The sequence below is a fragment of the Hyposmocoma kahamanoa genome, unplaced genomic scaffold (assembly GCF_003589595.1).
Source record: "Hyposmocoma kahamanoa isolate Upper Pololo Valley unplaced genomic scaffold, ASM358959v1 98263, whole genome shotgun sequence".
NCBI classification, from domain to species: Eukaryota; Metazoa; Arthropoda; class Insecta; order Lepidoptera; family Cosmopterigidae; genus Hyposmocoma; species Hyposmocoma kahamanoa.
In genome coordinates this window covers 899,083-919,793 of record NW_020655550.1, presented here as the reverse complement: position 1 = coordinate 919,793, position 20,711 = coordinate 899,083, and the positions used below count along the sequence as shown (strand labels likewise).

Genomic DNA, 20,711 nt, shown 5'->3' with positions numbered 1-20,711 from the left:
GAGTCATAAGTTGACAAGTCCCATGCGCCTGTAATTTCACTAGCACTCGTACCCTTCCAAACCAGAACGTAGTAATGTTCACACTGCTCGGCGGTCGAAATGGGTAAGGTGGCAGTACTTCCCTGGAAGAACTCTTTCACATGGAGCTCTATGGCTACTAAAGTTAGTGAACCGAACGACGATTGATAGAGATGTATAATAATACTATTTTATACCTTTGAATGTGTCAAACTAAAGGTATAACCATAATCACGTACTTAAAACATCACACTTTTTGGTCTGTTTAAAATCCGTGGTCGCTTAAACAAAAGACCACCTGCACCCTGTAAGTGACCGCTAAATGGTGGTGTTAATTCGACCTACCCCGTTGGGCCTTCGCGACCCGCGCGCTAATGCGGTTAAAAATACGAAGTAAATATTTACAACCATTACCATTTGTTTTTGAAACTCAGTTGTTGAAAGGTTAATTTTTGAACAAGGAAATATCATTATTGCTTCGAGTATGCCACTCGCACTTGGTGGAATTTTTATTTATTTTTTGTTTTTTGTAAAGCGAATGTCGTATACTGTGTATTTATTACGTGTACATTTATAACTTGTAGATAAAAATAATAATATATAAATAATTTATGTATCTATACATTCAATTAATTATTCCTAATTACAGGTGAATTAATGATCGTAGGGTCAGCACAAACGATCGCTATCATTTGTTTTTGATTCCAATATGTTTTTGGTTAGAATTATTTGAATTTTACCATTAGTCATTGGTAAGATGAGTAAGCAAACAACTTGATCGAATCCTGGATCTTTGCGTAATCATTTTCCCATGTTTATATCTTTAAGATAAAAGAAACGATGATCTAATCTGTTCTAAGATCGTTTAGCTAATACGAAAAGATAATTGCAATCGTTGAGAGATAAATAAGTAATAATGATACTGTACAATTGCGTATAAGATAATTAATAATTGTGTTCTTTAGTTTTATATGTTGTTGATTTTCTAATTATTGTTACCGTCCTTGTTATCTAAGACCCAAAAGAAAAGTATGCTTATTATCGTGTCGAAAATAGCTACTGACTTTCGATAGACCGTCTCATTGTGATGCATCTGGGAAACGAAATCACATGGATGCAAGGTAAAAAGCAAAAAAAAATTAAAAATAAACGAGATGCGCCCGCGACCGCGTACGCCAAGATCTCGGTCAGGCGGGAGCCGACTTCTTTTGTTTCCAACCTCGAATCAGCCAGTGTTTCGAATCTAGATGCTGTTTTCGAATTGTTTTTTCTTTTTCCCCTATGGCTTTTTCTTTATTGTCTCAGTGCGGCCACTACAGCTTAAAAAAATAAAAACCCGGTGGCTTATGGCTCCCCATTGATATGCGACGTTCGAATTGAAATTTAAATATTTGCTTGCACGTATACTCGATGGGCTTCATCTTGAGTATTTCGTTTTAAGTTCCTGTGTTTCGGTCTCTTCATATTTTATTGTTGTATTATATATGATACGAATCGAGTATGCATTAAAATGAAAAATACTACATAAGCGTGTCTGTTTTGTTAAATATCGAAAATATATGTAGTTAGAAAATCAAATATGGCTAATTTATCTCTTCTAAATCGCGTAAATGAAGCTCGATAAAACGAAAACGGAACCTGTTCGTTAAAAAAAGGCAAGTGCAAGTATTTAGACCAAAGAAATTTAATTGCGTTTCACGGAACAGGAGGTCAGGGGTCGATATCGGATATTTGTAACCGTTCCGATGAGTGCCCACGACTGGTTTTTTAATTGAACGAAGACGAAATAGCAGACTTCGAAAACGCGTAGTTGAGTAGAGTTGCACCACTGCCGGAAGAGTCATAAGAATTTTTTAAATACTTGCAAGAATTTACTTTTAACCTAGAGATATTTAATAGCATTAGAACATTTTGAAGACTGATGAGTTTTTATAATAAAATGCATAATAGTAATACCTAATCCCGTTTCTATTTTCAAACTTTTGGGGATTGTGATCAGGTATTGTATTGATAAGATTATTCTTGTATTGTTATCTCTTACAGTATAAAACTTACATAACCAGTTAGTTATATATACTACGTCTATGGATCTACGAGTATACGCATGAGTTGCGTTTAGAATCTCATAGTTATTTCAACCTGATATTTGGAATTTGCCAAATTTGTGTCATATCTTTGTGATCTGTCATACATTTTGTACCTCGTGTATTATTCTATAGCCCGCAATAATAGTGCTTCTGCATTAAAACTAAAATGCACACATCACATGTCAAAATAATATGAAATGGCTTAAGAAAATTGATATCATACAATTTATTACAGCACAGTATTCATTAACTTAAAACCTTTGAAAAAAATCTGAAATATGGACAAAGACAAAATATATATTTAAATACAATACATTACGTTCAGTATACTGTACAAGGTATATTATACTGTATGCAGAAAATCGAAGTGTAGAAAGGAGTGGTACTCTCGTGTAGTTTGACTTATTTCAAAATAGAAATCCCTGTTTGAGCTCCATGAAGATATTTCTAGAGAGGTTAATAATGAAAATTGCACAATATTATGTTTTGACGATTACTTTTGCCATGGTCGTAAAACGTAGTATAGTGGCCATTACTTATAATTATTAATCAAAAGACAAATGTACCACTTGACGAAAAACATTCAGTAACTTGTACATCCAAAAACGAGTGTTTCTTCATTATCATTATGGCGAGAAAATAAAGAAAATAAAGGTAAATAAAAACATCTTCATAATAAAAATATAAATTCGACATAGGATTTTGAATCCTAGCTTGTGTAAATGAATTTAAAAAGTTTATGTAAGTATTACCGGGTGTACCAACTCTTATAAGTTTTAGTGTTGGGGACAGGTGTCTTCTCTAAGTAAGAGTCTAGAGTTTAATCTTTTGGCTATGTTACTTTATTTGTTACTATGGCTATATGCGCAGCACTCAAGGCACACCAATGGCGTGCTACAAGTCTCGGTCCTGGGCAAACTGAATATTACAATAATATCATAAGTAGCAATTTTCTTGTTCTGTGTTATTTTTTTTAATAACCACCACTAACCTAGTGTTTGAAATAAATCGTTATTAGTATTATTCAAGTTGTAAAGTTGTTGTAGAAATATCACTATATTTCGAGTACTAAACTTTAGTACCATTCAAAAAGCGTATAATATTTTTTGCTGTGCGTTTTTTTTTTCAAAAGTTTTTCTGACCACATAAGTTCTGCCTAAGTTGTATATACACAGTAATAATGCTATCGTAGCGTCGTTGTATGACTTAGGCAAAAAAATCGTAAAAAGCTGTAGAGGGTCTTTGTTATAAATAGGTGTTATCAATTTCGCCTCTCTTGCCAAAACGACAAAATATTATATATCAACAGTATATTCATATGTAGACTGAGGCTTTAAAATTGTATTTTAGTGCATGAGAGTCTTTAGTACTAGCATGCAATTTCGTGAAAATCGAGCTTTGATACTGTCCTTGTAAACAATTGTTTCAGCGAATTACTCATACATTGAATGCAAACGTTCTTAAAAGGACCCCTAAATCAGTTTGACTACAGATGCGTCATAAACTTGACCTATTAAGCAGAACGTTCACAAAAACTACTCCAATGAAAATATGTACTGATGTGGTTTTTATGCCAATTGTACGGACTGTTTTAGTTTATAGGTACTTTAAATCATTAGGCAAAAATATTTAAACTTAATTATCTTGACTTATTGAATGTGTTTAAAAAAATGTGATATTTCGCTAAATTATTGTTATTAATTAACTGCCTCCGTGACTGAAAGGGTACATGATGGACTGCCACACAGAGGTCCTGGCTTCGGCTCCCAGGCCGGGAGAAATATTTGTATGGCCTGCATTTATTTCTTTCGAGAATTTGGATGTCATTTGTGGTTGTCTACGTGTGTGTCCATGATACCCGCGATACAGGGTTTCGTGTGTGTGTGAGTGTGTGTGTTATTATTAAATTATTGTTAATTTGACAGAATTGTGTTAGTTTGACATTTATTATTATATCTTTAAATGTTTACTTTTTTTCCGTAGCTTGTCTTTAAGATTTGGTAATAATACGTAGTTTTTTTCATTATTACTTATTAACATTACGTATTGAGTTACAATATTGACGATCTTGGTGGCACAACGGATTGCACAGTGGGTTGGATCAAGAGGTCCCGGTAAGACCAATTTGCGAAACAACCTTTTCTGAATTGAAACTGGTCTGGATATTCTGGGTAGTGGTCCGGATTTTTTTTGCTTAGATAGTGCAGGAAATTTTCTAGTTTGAGATCAAGTGATTGGAAAGGTTGTCTGACACATTGAACAATTTTATAATATTTACAATAAATAACAAAAATTTCAAAATAAATTTAATTCCTTTTTCATTTCAATACTCGCGCCTGAAATGCAATCCAAAATGCAATCCAAACCTTCTAAGAAATAACTTAAGTATATGACAAGTCTTAAGCGAATGTGTCAAAATCGTCACTATAATATACATAAGGTTTTTGGAAAAGAGACCCAAGAAGTTTAATTGTATGTATATGCGTTATGTCAACAAAAAAAAAATGGGATTCTGATGACAAATAATTAATTATTCTTGATTTAGAGTAACGCCGTAATGTATTCAAAATTTTGAATAATAAATCCGTTGAAAGATAGATTGTAGTTTTATGTTCAAAAGCGTCGAAGGGACAACTGTAATGCAGCGTTTGTAGAATATGCATATTTGCTTTCAGCACCTCTTGCGCACCTGTTTGTATAACAAAAAAGCGACACACAAAGTCTTTCGCTAATGCATTGCTACAATCGCTTTCGCAAAAACCAAGCTCGCGTGTAAACCTGAAATAGAGTACCAATGTCCATTATGAAATAAAACCATATATCTTACCTTACTCACGTAGAAAAAGGGTTAGGTTAATATCTTATTTCGAAAAACGAATATAATAATAATAAATATCCTTACCTGTAATCTTGAAGCAGATCAATCCTTTTTCCCAGACTTCCTTTTTCCAGACTTTATAAAAGTAGTTTTCAGTAGAGCCGCACTATTTTGAGCAAATTCAACTGTTCACACCTTTTCAGTTCACACTTCTAACCAGTCAAATTCACGCCCTTGTAACCACTAAACAAAATTAAGCAGACCTAGAAAACGTTTAGCACTGTATTCGGAACACTAGAACACATGCGTTATTTTCTTGTCTACGAAGATAATGTCACTTCATTCTCCTGAATATAGTTTCTGTATACAGCCTAATACGTCGTTCAGTATAATATACTAAATAAATCACGCGAAGTTAGGTCAAGTCAACAAGAAAGCGATTTAAAATCATTCCTTCCATTTTAGTAGAATCAGCTGATTTGAACGGGAGGCGCGAAGCGGCCCGAATTCAAATTCGGCGTAGCGTGGCACGGTGTGAGAGGTCGCGTGCGCCGCTCGGATCGTGTGAGCGTGCTGTGCGCACGAGCATCGGCGCTACACTGCCTTCGCGCGCTTTTCGACCCATGAAACCTTCTCGCAGCCTCCAGCTCTCCGTATAGGATGTATTAGACCAGTCGATGATTCTAAGATTTTCTCACGGAAAGGACTAACGTGGACGATATATAGATGAGGCTGTTCTGTCGACGGTGTAACGGTTACAAGCATCTTCTTTGACTGATGTTGATGACTCGGCTTACGAGTTTTGTTTTGATTTTGACGGGTGTTAGGAACATTCGAAGTGGTTCGTTTATTTTTGAAACGGGATTAACTATTGGATTATGAATGCTCGAGTTTTATGGACCGTGGTGGATCGTGGATGGCTTTTTGTGTGTTCGTAAGTAGATCTGTCAATAAGAAAAGTATTAACTGACTTGAGGGCATTGAAACCTATTACATTAGTATTATTGTCTTAGTGAGACTTAATAATGTATGCATGATAGAAAGAAGAGTTGAGCGTCATGTTTGGGCTTGGATATCGACACAAGCATATTAAATCCAATTTAATTATATAGGAAAATAGGTAGAACTAATTTTGGAAAAAAATAATAGGTATATTAAGTTATATAATATAATAAAATTCAAATGTTTTTTTGTCTCCTTTGTGGGTAATACTAACTACTAATAATGGTTGACAAACTAACTAATAAAGTTAAACAACTTTTATTCACAACTAGCTCTTTTTTTAGTTATTATTATAATATACTTAAATAAGACAATTATAAAATAGAATTTCGTCTTATGAGAAGTAAGTCACATGAATTGCAAAAAAACCATGACGTCATCGTCAAAGTGTGTATATTGAACCAAACAAAATGTAAATTGGAATTATTCTTAACACCATAAAGCACATAGTTAGCAAATCAATTAACTGTTTTTATTCGAATAAAATGTACAAACTTCTACTAAAATCCAAAGATATCCATTTGATGTGTTCACCTAACACCTACTTTTATATTATCACTTAAGCTATAAGTAAAATAAACTCTATTTAAAAGGCATACGAATGTATACACATTGTGAACCAGAACTCGAACATAAAGCATGTGGGCCATTACGATCGCCGAATGTATTACTCGCGTGTGACAAAACGAAAGATATCAACGCACGCATCATTGTATTCATGTAAATTTATTTTATTTTTCATTTCCTATACGAATTTTGTGTGAGTAATTCCACACTTATTAGTTACTAAATCAGTATTCTGAATGAAGATTTAATTTTTCTAAGCAATTTTATTTAGTATGCAGATGTAAAACTGTGTGACATACACATAATGCTTTTAAACTACTTATGGTTTCGTGATAAGGATGAAGGAAGGCTTTGTTGATATCACAATACACTTCCAGTTGCATCATCGACTGTCATTGTGCAAAAAAAGTGCGAGCGAGACCACACGAAAGTCGTCATTTCTCACCACGATCGTCATTCCGTCTTCAAACTGAACGGACGTCACGGATCACTGCGAAAGCCTGCCCACTACGAAGCCTCACTAACAAACTGTACCCGTCTCTTTCCACCTCGCGCAATATTTATGACAATTTCGGGCAGAATAGGACGGTTGGACTAAGTTTTTTGGACCAATTGTTAAGTTTTTGTTAAATATAGATCAACTTTGTAATAATAATGTCGTTGACCCTATGGTTCCGGTAAGTGGTAGCAGTTTGCAGAATTGTATTATTTCAATAGAGTTTCTCCTTTGTTTTTTATAAAAGTTTAACAATATTTAAATTGAGTTGTTAAGTATTACATTTTTACTAGATTGCGAGTGCGCAACAGCTTTATCGTTCATTTTTTATTTTTATAATATCAAGTGACGGGACTGACAAGTCGTGCGCCTGATGGTAAGCTACACGCCTGTGCTTAAAAGTTGCAGTGCCACTCTGAGTTTTAAGTCGCAAAGATCTGATGGGCACTGCCACTGCGCCCGTCACCCTGAGACATAAATTGACAAGACCCATGTGCCTACAGGTACCTTATTTAACCTTAATTTCACCAGCACCCTTATTTCCCTTCAAACCGGAAAGCAGAAATGCCCGTATTACTGCTTGGTGGTAGAAATAGTTAAGGTGGCAGTACTTCCCTGGACGAACTCTATCACAAGGAGTTCTGCTGTTATTGAGACGCATTACGCTACTAGTAGCTAGTACTAGTGGACTACGACAAACTCAAAGGCTGCATTCTTTTACACCTGACTGCAGAAGTGCGTGCAAGTTTCAAGTTTGTTTAATTATCACTGTGATCAATTTTGGACGTGTTCCTACTGTAGTCTAGGCTCTCTACTCTATGAGTAGAATTACTGGCTGAATGAACATAGGTTTGTATTTCGAATAATGTTTTATAAAATAAGATGTAAAAATAGAACATCTCGGTTGTTCTAGACGAAGCTTCGATCAGTAAAGATGAAATAACTATTAATTCACGGAAATATCCCAGTTTTATGTTCAAAAGTACCTCTACGCAAGCCCAAGCTACGTTCCCATGCTATTCACAAACAACCACAACAGGACATTCCTCAGTATCTTTCCCTGTTATGGGCTATTCCGTTTAACCGGTGACATATCACGCTTAATATCTGATGTCATATTTCTACTCTCAAGAGTAGAAATGGGGCAGGCAACTGATGGACGGATTATTCAATTCTGAACGTTGGGCGCTCGGGCGGCAGGATAACAATGGGTGCGAAAAGTTCAACATACCTTTATTACCTATATTGGGTGGCAACTTAAAGAAAAAAAAAATAACAGAAAATTTACAAAACTAGGAATAACTAAAGTGTCTTCAAAGGCTATATTCTCACGGTCAACGGCAACCGATAGATGCTCCAATATCGCGGCAATATTGAGCGTAATTTGTAGCTTCGTGGAGCCAGCAGATTTACTGCACTCGAGATATTCCCCTTTTATTAAGGAAACAGAGATGCAAAAGATTTTATTTGTGTTATTTTTACTTGGCTATGTTGCTAGAAACTACTGTGAATAATGGAATTTGATATATTTAGGAGACTATACTTCATTATTGGTCTTTGGTTAATTATATTATAATTATTGTATCAATAAGCGGTAATTGTATCGCTTAAACGGAATTACGTACACAGATAAATACTAGCATTTAAAATGTATTAAAAGAAAACAATATTTAGGTAACATTCAAATTTATTATTTTGTTATTTATTTAGTTAAAAATAAACAAAAAGTTAGATTAACGTAATTCTCATTGGTGTAGCAGTGTTGTATCGTACTGTAGTTGGTTTCATATACTGTACTTACGTGTAATGGGTAGGAACACCATTTGCCCTGTTCGACGCACTCTCCTAAAAAAATTAAATATCATCTATCTTATTCAATATTGAAACAGTCAAGTAAAGCCGTTAACATTAAAAGGATAAACTCAATTAAAAAAGCCATTCGAAAAACCCTTTACCCGTAAAATTAATTATGGACTTCTAAACGTTAAAAAATAACAACTTACATTTTTGAACGTCTGTCGAGTGTGACCAAGACATACTTTGAACGCCTGTCATACCAGCCACTGCATAGAAAAAAATGAATTGGAGTAACATTTTTATTGAAGACCTTAATTTATTAATAACAATACGTCAAAAAGATGTAAGGTAGTCTTGAAAGACAACAATGTCCATATAAAATTCTTTGAAGGAAAAAATTATTTACATAAATGACAGCCAAGTATTATTTTTATTGAATCATCTGTTTCATGAATTTCTATGAGAAATTAAAATAATTGCATGTCTTTTAAACTTAGATTACTTTTTTATTTCACTACCAAGCTCGATTTTTTTTTAGAAGAGTGAAATATTGATCACAGCACAGGACAGTTCTTATTTAAGCCAGGTGAGCGTTCCTAATTCGGCCGAATAGTCCATAGTTACGGGTCACTGGAGCCTATCCATTCTCCGATATCAGATACACTTCCGAAATGCTTCACATACCGATGCGTTCTTTATCAAATCGATGCGATCTGGTCAGTACGCATCATCACCGACCAGTAAAAGCAGATCCGTCAAGCTGCTATACACACTCATGCAACTATACCAAAGGGAGGTTCCATACAAAATAGCCATGTTTACCCAGAAAAAGGACGTCCTTTTGTGTCTGAGTAAATGCCTAATCAGAGGCGAAGAAAATTGTGTACAAAAAAGACATTTTTAGAATAACTTTACAAAATTGGGAATTCGTTTCAAGCATTTTTTGTACTTTATAAAGTCCTCATAAAAATGTTCATTCTTCTTATTTGAATTACGTAGGTAAACACTTACTTTTAAATTATCTGTAATACCTTATATCCTAAGTATTTTCGTAATGTGAACATATGTATATATAAAATTGGTGTAGGCAATTCAACATGGTTACACGCTTCGACTCATTTTCTGTTATTATTTTCCAGTTACTATAAAGGACATCTTCAAAAAAATACAGTGTGATGTTAGTCGATATTGTTAACCGCCAGGCACCGTATATTAGAAGTATATGTAAAACGATAAAAGGAATATAAAGTACATTATTGAATCTAATCTCATCTCGTAGTAAAGTAATTGGTAATAACCAACCATATTGCGCGAAGCAGGCACGTGCACACTCGATTGTTTTCTCCCGCGCCGAAGCATTCGACGCACACTGCTCGATGCACAACCAAATAAAACATATGGGATACACTAGGGATGGGTTAAATGTTATCGATAGTGTTCAACCATGCATTGTTTTTTGGAAAAAATCCCTTTTTTTGGCCATAACACTAACGTGTTATAAGTAGGTGTGGTAGTCTTTGATGTTATCCTATCAAGTTCGGAACTTAATACTATACGTAAATTAATACTAAAATTAATATAATTAGATTGACTATGTACTACCGACTATATTGCCATAAAAGCCATATGACCAAAATATCTTGTCGCTGGAAACTGAGACCGCCAAAAGAAGACGAGGCATACCTTTGACCACTTAAGTTGAAACAGTCAAGAGACATGAAAACGGTGGGTGTAAACAAGGAGTGGAGCACGCAGACTAGGACAGCCAACCCCGAAAGAAATGGGACATAAAGCAGGACTATGAATGAAATTATAAAAACAATGTATAAAAGGTATAAAAGCGGGAAGAATCCCGTTCCGCAAGAATTTTGTTGAATCAAGCGTAAAATTTCAAGTAAACCATTTAATGTTTAATTACCGATATCCACATGAATCATGTCTGCTAAAACACTAGCTTGGAGAATCGCAGCGCATAGCGGCGCGTACGCAGGAATCTCGCGTTACGCAGACTATCCCACTTTCCATTTCCTCACTACATTACAATAGCTTTTTATACCTCAACTTATACAGAAAACAATGTGCCTCCAAGGGAGCGCCAGACGTTAGGGAATTTTATCATTTCGTTACATTTTTATATTTTATTTCATCTGCATTCAGATAGTAATTGTGATTTGAATATATTATTGATAATAGAAAATATAACGATTTGTTATGAGGTAAATTATTAATGTACCTGTAAGAAAACAGTCCTATATTCCAAGATGTTATTTTAAGTATAAGTTTGCAGTAGAAACAATATTCATTTTTATTCAAAAAAAAGAAAGGCAACGCTTAAATTACAATTATTTCGAATAAGACTTTCAAGTTAAAGTTTTAAATGAGCAAACTGTACATACGAAGCATAGCAATGCATGGACAAAATATGAAGATATACGATACAAGTATGGTGGATGTCTGGATTCCTCAACCCGTATTATAGGAACAAAGGTATTGTTCCGATTGTTTATTGATCGTGCGCAACCGTGAAATACGCAGTAGGCAAATAAAATCTTCGGTGGACACAATAAATATGACGTCCTTTTGTTTTCGTCCTTAGTGTAGAACCGTCTTAATCTGGAAATTTCTTACAAGAAAGAATAAATGTGTTTTGAAATACGTTAAGTTAATTAGAGAACTTACTTATATTTTAAATATTATTACTTGGTATGATAAGAAATAATATAATAATAATAAATTTAGACAGGACAGTAAACTAGGATCAAATTAACTTTAATGAACAAGATCCATGCCTATTTAAACTGAGAGAGACATTTGAAGAAATTCACATTTTGAGTTCTTTGGATTTCGATTCTTATACATAGGAAATGAAAATATTTTTCCGGATTGAAATCGAGTTTACTTGTTTTTTCAAACAAACCAACGTTTTAGTATTCCGGTTGGTATTCAAAATATGCCATTTACGAATTTTAAAGCTATATTGCAATGTGTAATTTTTTTTTGTTTTTAAAAAGCAACCTTTAGGGTGCATTTATTCGACACGAATTTCAGCGCGTTCACCCCGCGCGGCTACCGCGCGGTTGAAGAGCGCAGTCCGCGTTGCCGCGTGCGTCTAACTGTCATGCCAAAATACGCTCTATATGTTTAGCTTTTACGTTTGATCTTAAATGGGCACGCAGGCAAGCCTGGCTTGAAATTGATCTACGCGGCGGCTCGCGCGGCGACCGCGGCGGCTGGGGGGCAGCCGGGCAATTGTATTATTCAGAGAAATTTAAATGACGTTGCCTAGTAAATAAAATTCAGATTCGCCATTAATGTACATAAAGGCGTGGTAACTGGGCGGTCGACGCGCGGCGCCCGCGCGAAAACTTTCCCATCGTGTAACTGGGCGCGTAGAGTTTCTTACTCATTCTTCTCTGGAGAAACTTTCTTACACATGAGTAGTGCAATTTAATCAATGTGACTTCGAGTATCATTAAAGATAAATTTGGTGTTTACGATTCTCGACTGATTTGTTACTTTCTAAAATGCAGTATACATTTGATATTTTTTTATTATTTATTGACCGAATACATAAATAGGAAGAATTTTTACATAACTAATGATATCATAATTATTAATACAAAGAGCGAACACTAAGAAAATTTCCTTTAAACTGATCGCCATCGGCCTGGGATGCTGAAGACGCTGGTTCAAATCCAGCCGGATAGAAAGAATTTTTCTTTATTTTGTAGAGAATATGTTTTATAGTATATTGCTTTTTATAAAGTGCGCCCGCAGCAGCTCGCTGCAGCCCGCTATAGTTTTCTGTACTTCGTTTTAATTTTTTTGTTTAATGAAATGTTGCCTTATTTTGTAGAGGATAAAGTTTATGTTGCATTGCACGATATAATGCAGCGCCGCGCCCCGCCGCGTTACTCAGCGAAAACGAGGCGATCCTTAGTGTTCGATCTTTGTATTAATAATTATAACAAGCTATAACAAACCAGTGGAGTAATGTCACAAAAAATAATTGAATATCATGGTAGTAAAACAACGTGATATTCAATAAACTTCATATTACAATTACATGTCATAAATTACATTTCATAATTTAGTGCCAAAAAATTATGTTTGCACAGTTTGATTGCAGGATAAAATGAATGAACTGCTGAATAGACACTTAAAATGACTATACAGCCTTATATTTTGACAACCTCAGTGATTCAAGGGTTTGCATTGCGGGCTTGATTCCAGATACGACCCATTGGGAATTTAATTTTTCTAAATTGTTTCTGATTTGGCTGGTCTAAGAGAGTGAATTTCGTTGCTCTGGTACTAATAGTACAGGAAATTCGTTCGTTTGAGACCAGTTTGGTGCGGTTGACCCGCACATTAAACATAAATATTTTATAAAATAATAAATAACGCACACACTCATAGCCTCTGACTAGCGGACCCTCGTGACGCCTCGTGCCATGGACACGTAATAAATGTAGGTCTTACAAAAATTTCACTCGGCCCGGAAATTAAACGTCACCACTACGTGGTAGATCAGCAGGGTAACCGTTCGGCTACGGAGGCAGTAATAGTGTATCTATGATTAATATACTCACTTCTATCAAAAACGTGTGAAAAGTTAATTAACGTTATAAGAGTTTTTGAATGTTTTAAGAATTTATGTTAACTTAATTCTTTACCAAAGGCATCTGTTAAAATTCGAAAAAGCTTAGAAAACAGCTAGACGAAGCCTTAATTCACTAAGTGAATATAAAACAGTACGTTTAGCCAACATGTTATCTTGGGCATCGTAATTTTATTTATCACGAGCGCCTATCCGCCCCCATTTTCTCTCCTGCAACGAGTTGATAAGATGAAATTACTGATATTATTGAAGGTAAGAACCACCTACGAATGAGCGTGGCCGGTCGTGGTCAGAGACACACGGATACAAAGGCAGACGATTTCTTACCAACAAACATAGACTTTGTTTTAATTATTAGGTACCTAATAATTAAAACAAAGTCTCGTTTATAGTAATGGACGTGATTAAACTCGGTTGCGGCGGCCATTACTGTTTACTAGTGATAGTAGACATTAGTTTGTTACAACTGGCACTGACAACAAAAAAAAAAAACAACTTAAACGCAATACAAAGGTCTGTAAAAAGAGAAATTCATAAGATCTGCTGACTCGAAATGTAGCTCAGATAGTAAGAGCGGTAGGCCTGAAGTTTCAGGGGACGCTAGTTCAAGTCGTCATATCGAAGGAATTTTTCCTGAGTTAGAACAACTTGAATATCTTTGTCTTAATAATAATAACAAATTAGTGAGTAATTTTCACCAATAATCATAACTTTTTTATAAAAAAAAACGACGTCAAAAGTTAAGTAAAAAAAGTATTTGCCAAGTTTTATTGAGACTGAGATTATTGAGATCGGTTACCGGAAAGTGCACGTAATCCGATTTATACCCTCATTTTCCACAGTTAGATGTGGAATATTTTCTTCAAATTTAAATGGGACCAATACTGAGGTGCCATCTTTCCAAACAAAAACAAAATAGGTTAATAAATGCCGAGTAATCGCGTAATATACACAAAAAAAAGTGGAATTCATAACCTCCTCCTTTTTTTGAAGTATCTATGTGTTAATAATAATAACAAATTAGTAGCGATTTTCACCAAAAATATAATGATGTTCAATAAAATAAATATTGTTGGTAGTAAATAATTAAACATTCCTATATATTTTTAAAATAATGTGTCAAACAACCACACCAATTGCCTGATCTCAAACTAGGGAATTCCCTGTACTGGTCAGAACATCCATACCAGAAGCATTTTAGAAAAGTTAATTTACCAATTTGGTCCTACCGGAAATCTCCTCATCTAGCGTCTACAGTATAAACCGTTAGGCCACTGAGGTAGTCAAACAAAGCCAATTTTTGCCAATCCGATACAGAAAAAAAAACAAACTTTTTGTAAATGATTGGTTGTTTCTGTTCGGTACTGAAAGTATACCTATCATGACTGCCTAATTGGGTACATTTATGTTTTGATGGCGATATAACGATGAAATATTTTTCTAATATTCTAGCATACAAGTTCGCCTTTCTTACGAGTTGTATGCTCCCACAGGTGGACACACGGTGTTAAGACAACGCTAACATTGTTTAGCCTTAAATAACACGGCTATTGAAATTTAGAAATAAACGTCGCTCTTTATGCCAACTTACTTAAGTGAATAGGCGTTAAAATACTTAACAGCTAAGTTAGCACACCTTTTCCTAAGACGCTTTGCATGTTCTACATATATTTGTAGAAAATAAACGCTAAAGAGAATCTTCACGCCGACGCTAAAATATTCATTCATGTGTTTTACGAAAAATAGCTTCAACATTAACCTCCTTTTAGGCGAGGGTTTAGGCCATAGTCCGAAACGCTGTGTCAATACGGATTGGGACTTCACACGTTTTCCAAGGGTTGTGAACCTTCTTCGACGTGCAGGTTTCATCACGATGTTTTCCTTCACGGAAAACATAGTAAATTTCAAATTAATTTCGAATATAAATTCCGAAAAACTCTGGCTCTCTCTCAATTCAAAAATTCGAAACCACGGCATATGCTTGAGAGGCGTACGTAAAACCATTAGATTACCACGATTTATTGTAACTTCATTTCTCTTATATAAGCAGTTTAAAATTTATCGAGTTCTTAGGTTTTCGCGATTGTTACACATAGGAAATGAAAGTATTTTTTGAGGTGGTACAGTTTTCAACCAGTTATATCTAATATTGATACTAGGGTGGTTTGCATCACTATTAGACATAACTGGTTGAAGACTGTACCAACTCAGTCAACCGTGACCATGGGTCCTGTAAATGGCCCGAAACTTCGATTTGTTTGAAAAAACAAATATACTCGATTTAAATCTCGAAAAATAGTTTCATTTCCTAGTTTAAAATTTGATAGTTTTTAACAATTACCCATTGAATTGACTGAGTGTATCTGTAATAATGCACCCGATTCACAAAATGTTGGATTTCTATTTTCAGCGCATTCTTGCGTAAGTAGGGTAGGCTAATTAACAACAGAATTGACTCGAGTTGTTCCTCATTTCAACGCGAGCCTAGATTTTAGGTGAGATGTGGGGAACCGCCACTCGCGCTGATAATTAATATGAATAAAATAAGAAGAGGAATAGGAAAAAATTGACACAGATCCGACGTCGGCAAGCGCCCGATAGTGACTGACCGGGCGGCACGGCGTGACGTTAAACCGCCGGGCAATTTTCAAATTTTGGGATAATCATGAATTTAATAACTACAGGGCTTCAGTTGAAAAAGAAAATTTAGCAGGTTCTCTGTAAAGAGAAATAAATGCCTCCATATAAAAATTATGTGAAAGTTAGATATTTTATTCTTAAATAATTCGTTTTCGACTTTTATTTTAGCCTATTTCCAGGATTTTATATGTTCGGGTGAAGTAAATTCTATAATAACGTTTAACAAATTTACACATTCTTTAGACAATACGTGTTGTGGCGCACTATAAGTTTCGGAATAAATAACAAAAAATGGTCAGAAATGAAGAAAAAAATACTATAAATGGTCAGAAATTGTGTCTCAAAATATTCTCAGTTAGCCTTAATGCACTTTTTCATACAAATGAACCAATTTTGAAAACATTGATTCCATTTCTCCGTGACAACCTCTGAAACATATTTTTCATACTCTTCGACAGCCTCTTCAGGTGATGAAAATCGTTGACCGCGTAACTGGTTCTTAATCTTTGGAAATAAATAAAAGTCACAAGGTGCCAGGACGGGACTGTACGCGGGATGGCTAAAAAGGTCAACGTTGTTCACCTTCAAAAATTCATTTGTCCGTCTGGCCGTGTGAGAACTGGCATTATCGTGGTGCAAGATGATACGGCGTTTACGGTTATTTTTACGGAGTTTGTTAATAACTTCCGGCAAACAAATGGTCGTGTACCAATCACTATTCACGGTACAATGATTCCCCAAAGCAACAGTAGCCACGTGTCCAGTTTTATTAAAAAAAAGAAGCAATCATCCGCTTAAAGGCACTTTGAACGCGCGCCACTTTGGTTGGTTTAGCTCATCTCGAAAGACCCATACGCTCGATTGCTGCTTTGTTTTGGGATCGTAACTATAAATCCATGTTTCGTCACCTGTTACAATGTCCCACACCAAATTTGACGTCTCTTCATTGAATCTGGTAAGCATGGCATTGTTTTTTGAGCATCAATCAAATTGTGTGGGATCCACCGAGAGCATAGTTTTTTCACACCCAAATATTTGTGTAGTACCTATTGACTGTATTTGACTCCTGCCTATGCCTACAGATGCTCGAATCTCATGGTATGTCACATGCTAATTTTGATCATACGGCGCACACTAACGATGTTTTTGTTGTTCACAGGACGGGCGACCATCATGAAAAGCAGTTTGAAGCCGAACGAAGCTCCGCTGAGCTGTTAAATTACACTTAAAGTCGTAGAAAATCACACTACGAAAATTTTCACGAAATCCATGGTAATGTAGACAAGCAATATCTAAAATGACGCCACAACGAAAAAACAAGTGACAGTCAGATGAAACAAATTGTATTCTACAGCCAAAGAGTTCCATTTTCAAATGTTGTAATTACTTTTTAAATATTGTTTATGTAAGTGGCCAATTCCGGAAAGTTATAGTGCGCCCTATGCGTCATTAGGTATGTCATATACATATATTTTGTAAGACTGCTATTTAATAGGAATTACCTAAACCATTTGATCCACCAAAACAATTTTCTCGCTTCTCCTTCTGTGACTCGCCTTAATGTTGGTTTGTTTTGCATTTAATTCGGATTGTAGTTTTAATTCTGTATACGTAAGTATATGAAAAGAATCCGTTCCAATTTGGCAGCCCACATGTGGCCAGAGGTTTTGTGTCAAGCAGCTACTCGTTACCTCCTAATGAGTGAGCGCGGCACTTCATTAGTGGCACAAAAACAACACCGACCCTTGCGCATCGCATCGCCTCTATGCATCTTGTATGAGACACCCGGCGGGCGATCGGGAGATTCTGAATTTTGCCGACGCAGTTCGAACAGCTTAAATTGAAACTGTCATTTTTTGAATTGTGTACAAAAAGAATTAGTGTACATTAAAGTGCTGAAACTGTAGTGTGTAAAATCCATTTTTATTAATCATAGAGTTTAGTGAAGGAATAACAAAATGGTAAAATTACAGGCACACGGGATTTGTGAACTTACGTCTCAGGGTGACTGGCACAGTGGCAGTGCCCTTCAGAAATTTGTGATTAAAAGCACTGAGGGACACTGCAATTGTTATGGACAGGCGTGTCACTTACCACCAGGTGGGCGACTTGTTTGTCCAGTCACTTGGTCTCATAAAAAAAATTAAACTGAACAAACAAACTTTTGATTTTACGCTACATATAGTAATAAATACACTGGAAATAGTGTACTTATTATTATGATAATACATAATTATTTTATAATATAAAGTAAAATAACAACTTGAGTGTTATTTTTCTACATGAACAGAATATTCCTTCATTCTGGGTGAGCCTGTTAGTTCGCTGAGGATGTATAGCGTATTGTGAAGTACAAATTGATTGGATGCGTCACAGAAGACGCCGCCTTTGCGCCTGTCACCTCGTCACTCCATAAGCGTAAAACTGCCACCAACTTACGCTTGCCACCAACGAATGCATTTTTCCAATCACACTGTAAGAATATTGGCAAGGGTCTAATGCAAATATAATTTTGCTAAAAAACAACTGGTACTTATCAAGATACGCTTGGATTCAAGTGCTAAAGTGAAGATAGTATCGTGTTCAAATTTCGATTGAAAAAGGAGACACGTTAGGACATAGTCAATAACGACATGGTTGTTGTAGTAGAGTACCGGATGTTGAAATTAAATAAAACTTCACATTACTTGTATAACTCTACTTATACGTTTATATTATCAAGTAATTCACATTAAATATTTATGACATATGGTATTAGCTAAACTACCACCACCATGTCATTATTAATGTCTCAGAAAAACTGTAGTACAGTGTCACAATTCTGCATCGATTATCTTCTTTGAGCTTATATGTATATTGTACACCAATAGTCCTTATCACCAACATAGTAAAATGTACAACTTTACTGTGGCATGACTTCAAACAAAATAGTATGAGTGTTAATGCAATAAGCGTTTCGTTGGCATTGGAGTAAGTTGTACTTGCCTTGTTGAAAATACATAAAATTTGTAGTGGTTCCGTTAATAAGTACGTTTGTTTTTTGAATTTTATAATTATCTGAGCCTTAATTGAACTATAATTTTAATTAAATATGATATTTATTATAATGAACCTTTATACCACAGACAAGGCTTCAATTCATAACATATCGTTAATTTATATATTCATATATCACACCATAACTAAAATTTTTAAAGGCTTTGAGTACTTTGCGTTTTAAGAAAATTGTCAAAAAGAGGCTACACAATGACCTACAAAATAAACTTGTTCTAAATTTCGTTTTCCGAGTTAAATATAAAAAAGTTGAACAAGACAAAAAAGTCTCAGACCCTTTATTTTTAAGGTAAGGTAGGTAAGGTAAGGTATGCAGCTAATAAAAAAAATTGTGAAGATATTGGTGACATCTTGTAAGAGAGTGATAATATAATATAACGAATAATTTACCAATTATTATTATTAAGAAAACACCAAAAGATGGTCATTAGTAAAAAATACTTCTATTTAAATTTTACGTAGTTATGTTACAAAATTACGTCGATTGTGACTTGATCTGTAAAAGAGAATAAATAATACGAACAAGTTTAGTAACCAATAACAATGGTAGCGAGTGCATCCAATAAATACTGCTGAAAGGACATACTCGGACTAAAATCAGCGGTATTATTGTAGACGGCGATATTTATGCGGCGCATGGGATCGAACCCGCGACCCCGGGCTACCGTGCCGGCTCTGGTGGTCTCTTCATGTATTCACGTGCCTATTCGGATTGATTTTTAGTTGTATGATTCATATCTTTTGCGATCATATTATTTGGTTTTGACGTAGTCGGTTAAAGTTGACAGAGATACCTAACTTTTTAGAACGTTATTTATGTATAATACAAATACAATATAATATGATTATAAGCACCGGTCTCGAAGGAGAGGGTTTACGCTACAGTCTATTACATTGATTCAATTTGAGTTGGGAACTTCCTATGCTTTCTTCTTCGTGGTAATAGGATTTGCCATAGGTGTAACGAAGTCACCGATTATTTACATGCCTTCGCAAAGCCTTTTTGATCTTGACATGCAAATTTGTTTACTTTCCTTATATGTTTTTCCATTATGGTAAACAAGTAATAACAATTAGTCATCGTTTTAAATGAGAGTACACTTAAGTATTTTTCGTTCTTTTTCATTGATATGAAGTGATGGGACGAATAAGTCGTGCGCCTGGTAGTAAGCGACACTCCTGTTCAGTGTCGCTCAGAGCTTTAAATCGCAAAGATGTGAGGGGCAGTGCCACTGCGCCCGTCACCCTGCGTCTTAATTTGATAAGTTCCATGTGGCTGTTATTTCATCACCTTACCCTTCAAAACCAAAGTGCAGTAATGTAAGCATTACTGCTTTGCGGGAAAAATAGGTAAAGTGGCAGTACTTCCCCGGAAGCACTTCTTCTAAAGGAGCTCTATTGCTTCTAACGTATAGGTACGTATAGGTACTAACCTAAATGTAATTAATGTAAATGTAAATGTAGTAATAATAAAAAATAATTTATATATGATTTGATGATGAACGTTTTTTAGAGAAATTCAACCAGGTGAATTAATTCAAATACGTGACGGGAGGAGAGAACCATAGTAAAATAATGCGTAAATCCAGTATTTGTACTTGCTATTCCGTA

The 20,711-nt window shown here is 35.2% G+C and overlaps 1 protein-coding gene across 1 annotated transcript in view; it reads right to left on the bottom strand.

The window, feature by feature from the left end:
* Positions 1-5,513, bottom strand: part of LOC113238804 (neuronal PAS domain-containing protein 4B-like) — a 77,170-nt gene extending 71,657 nt beyond the window's left edge. Inside the window, exon 1 of the mRNA XM_026475645.1 lies at positions 5,008-5,513. The gene's annotated coding sequence lies outside the window, so the exon portion shown is untranslated. The remainder of the gene's footprint in view (positions 1-5,007) is intronic.
* Between the last annotated feature and the right edge of the window lie 15,198 nt (positions 5,514-20,711).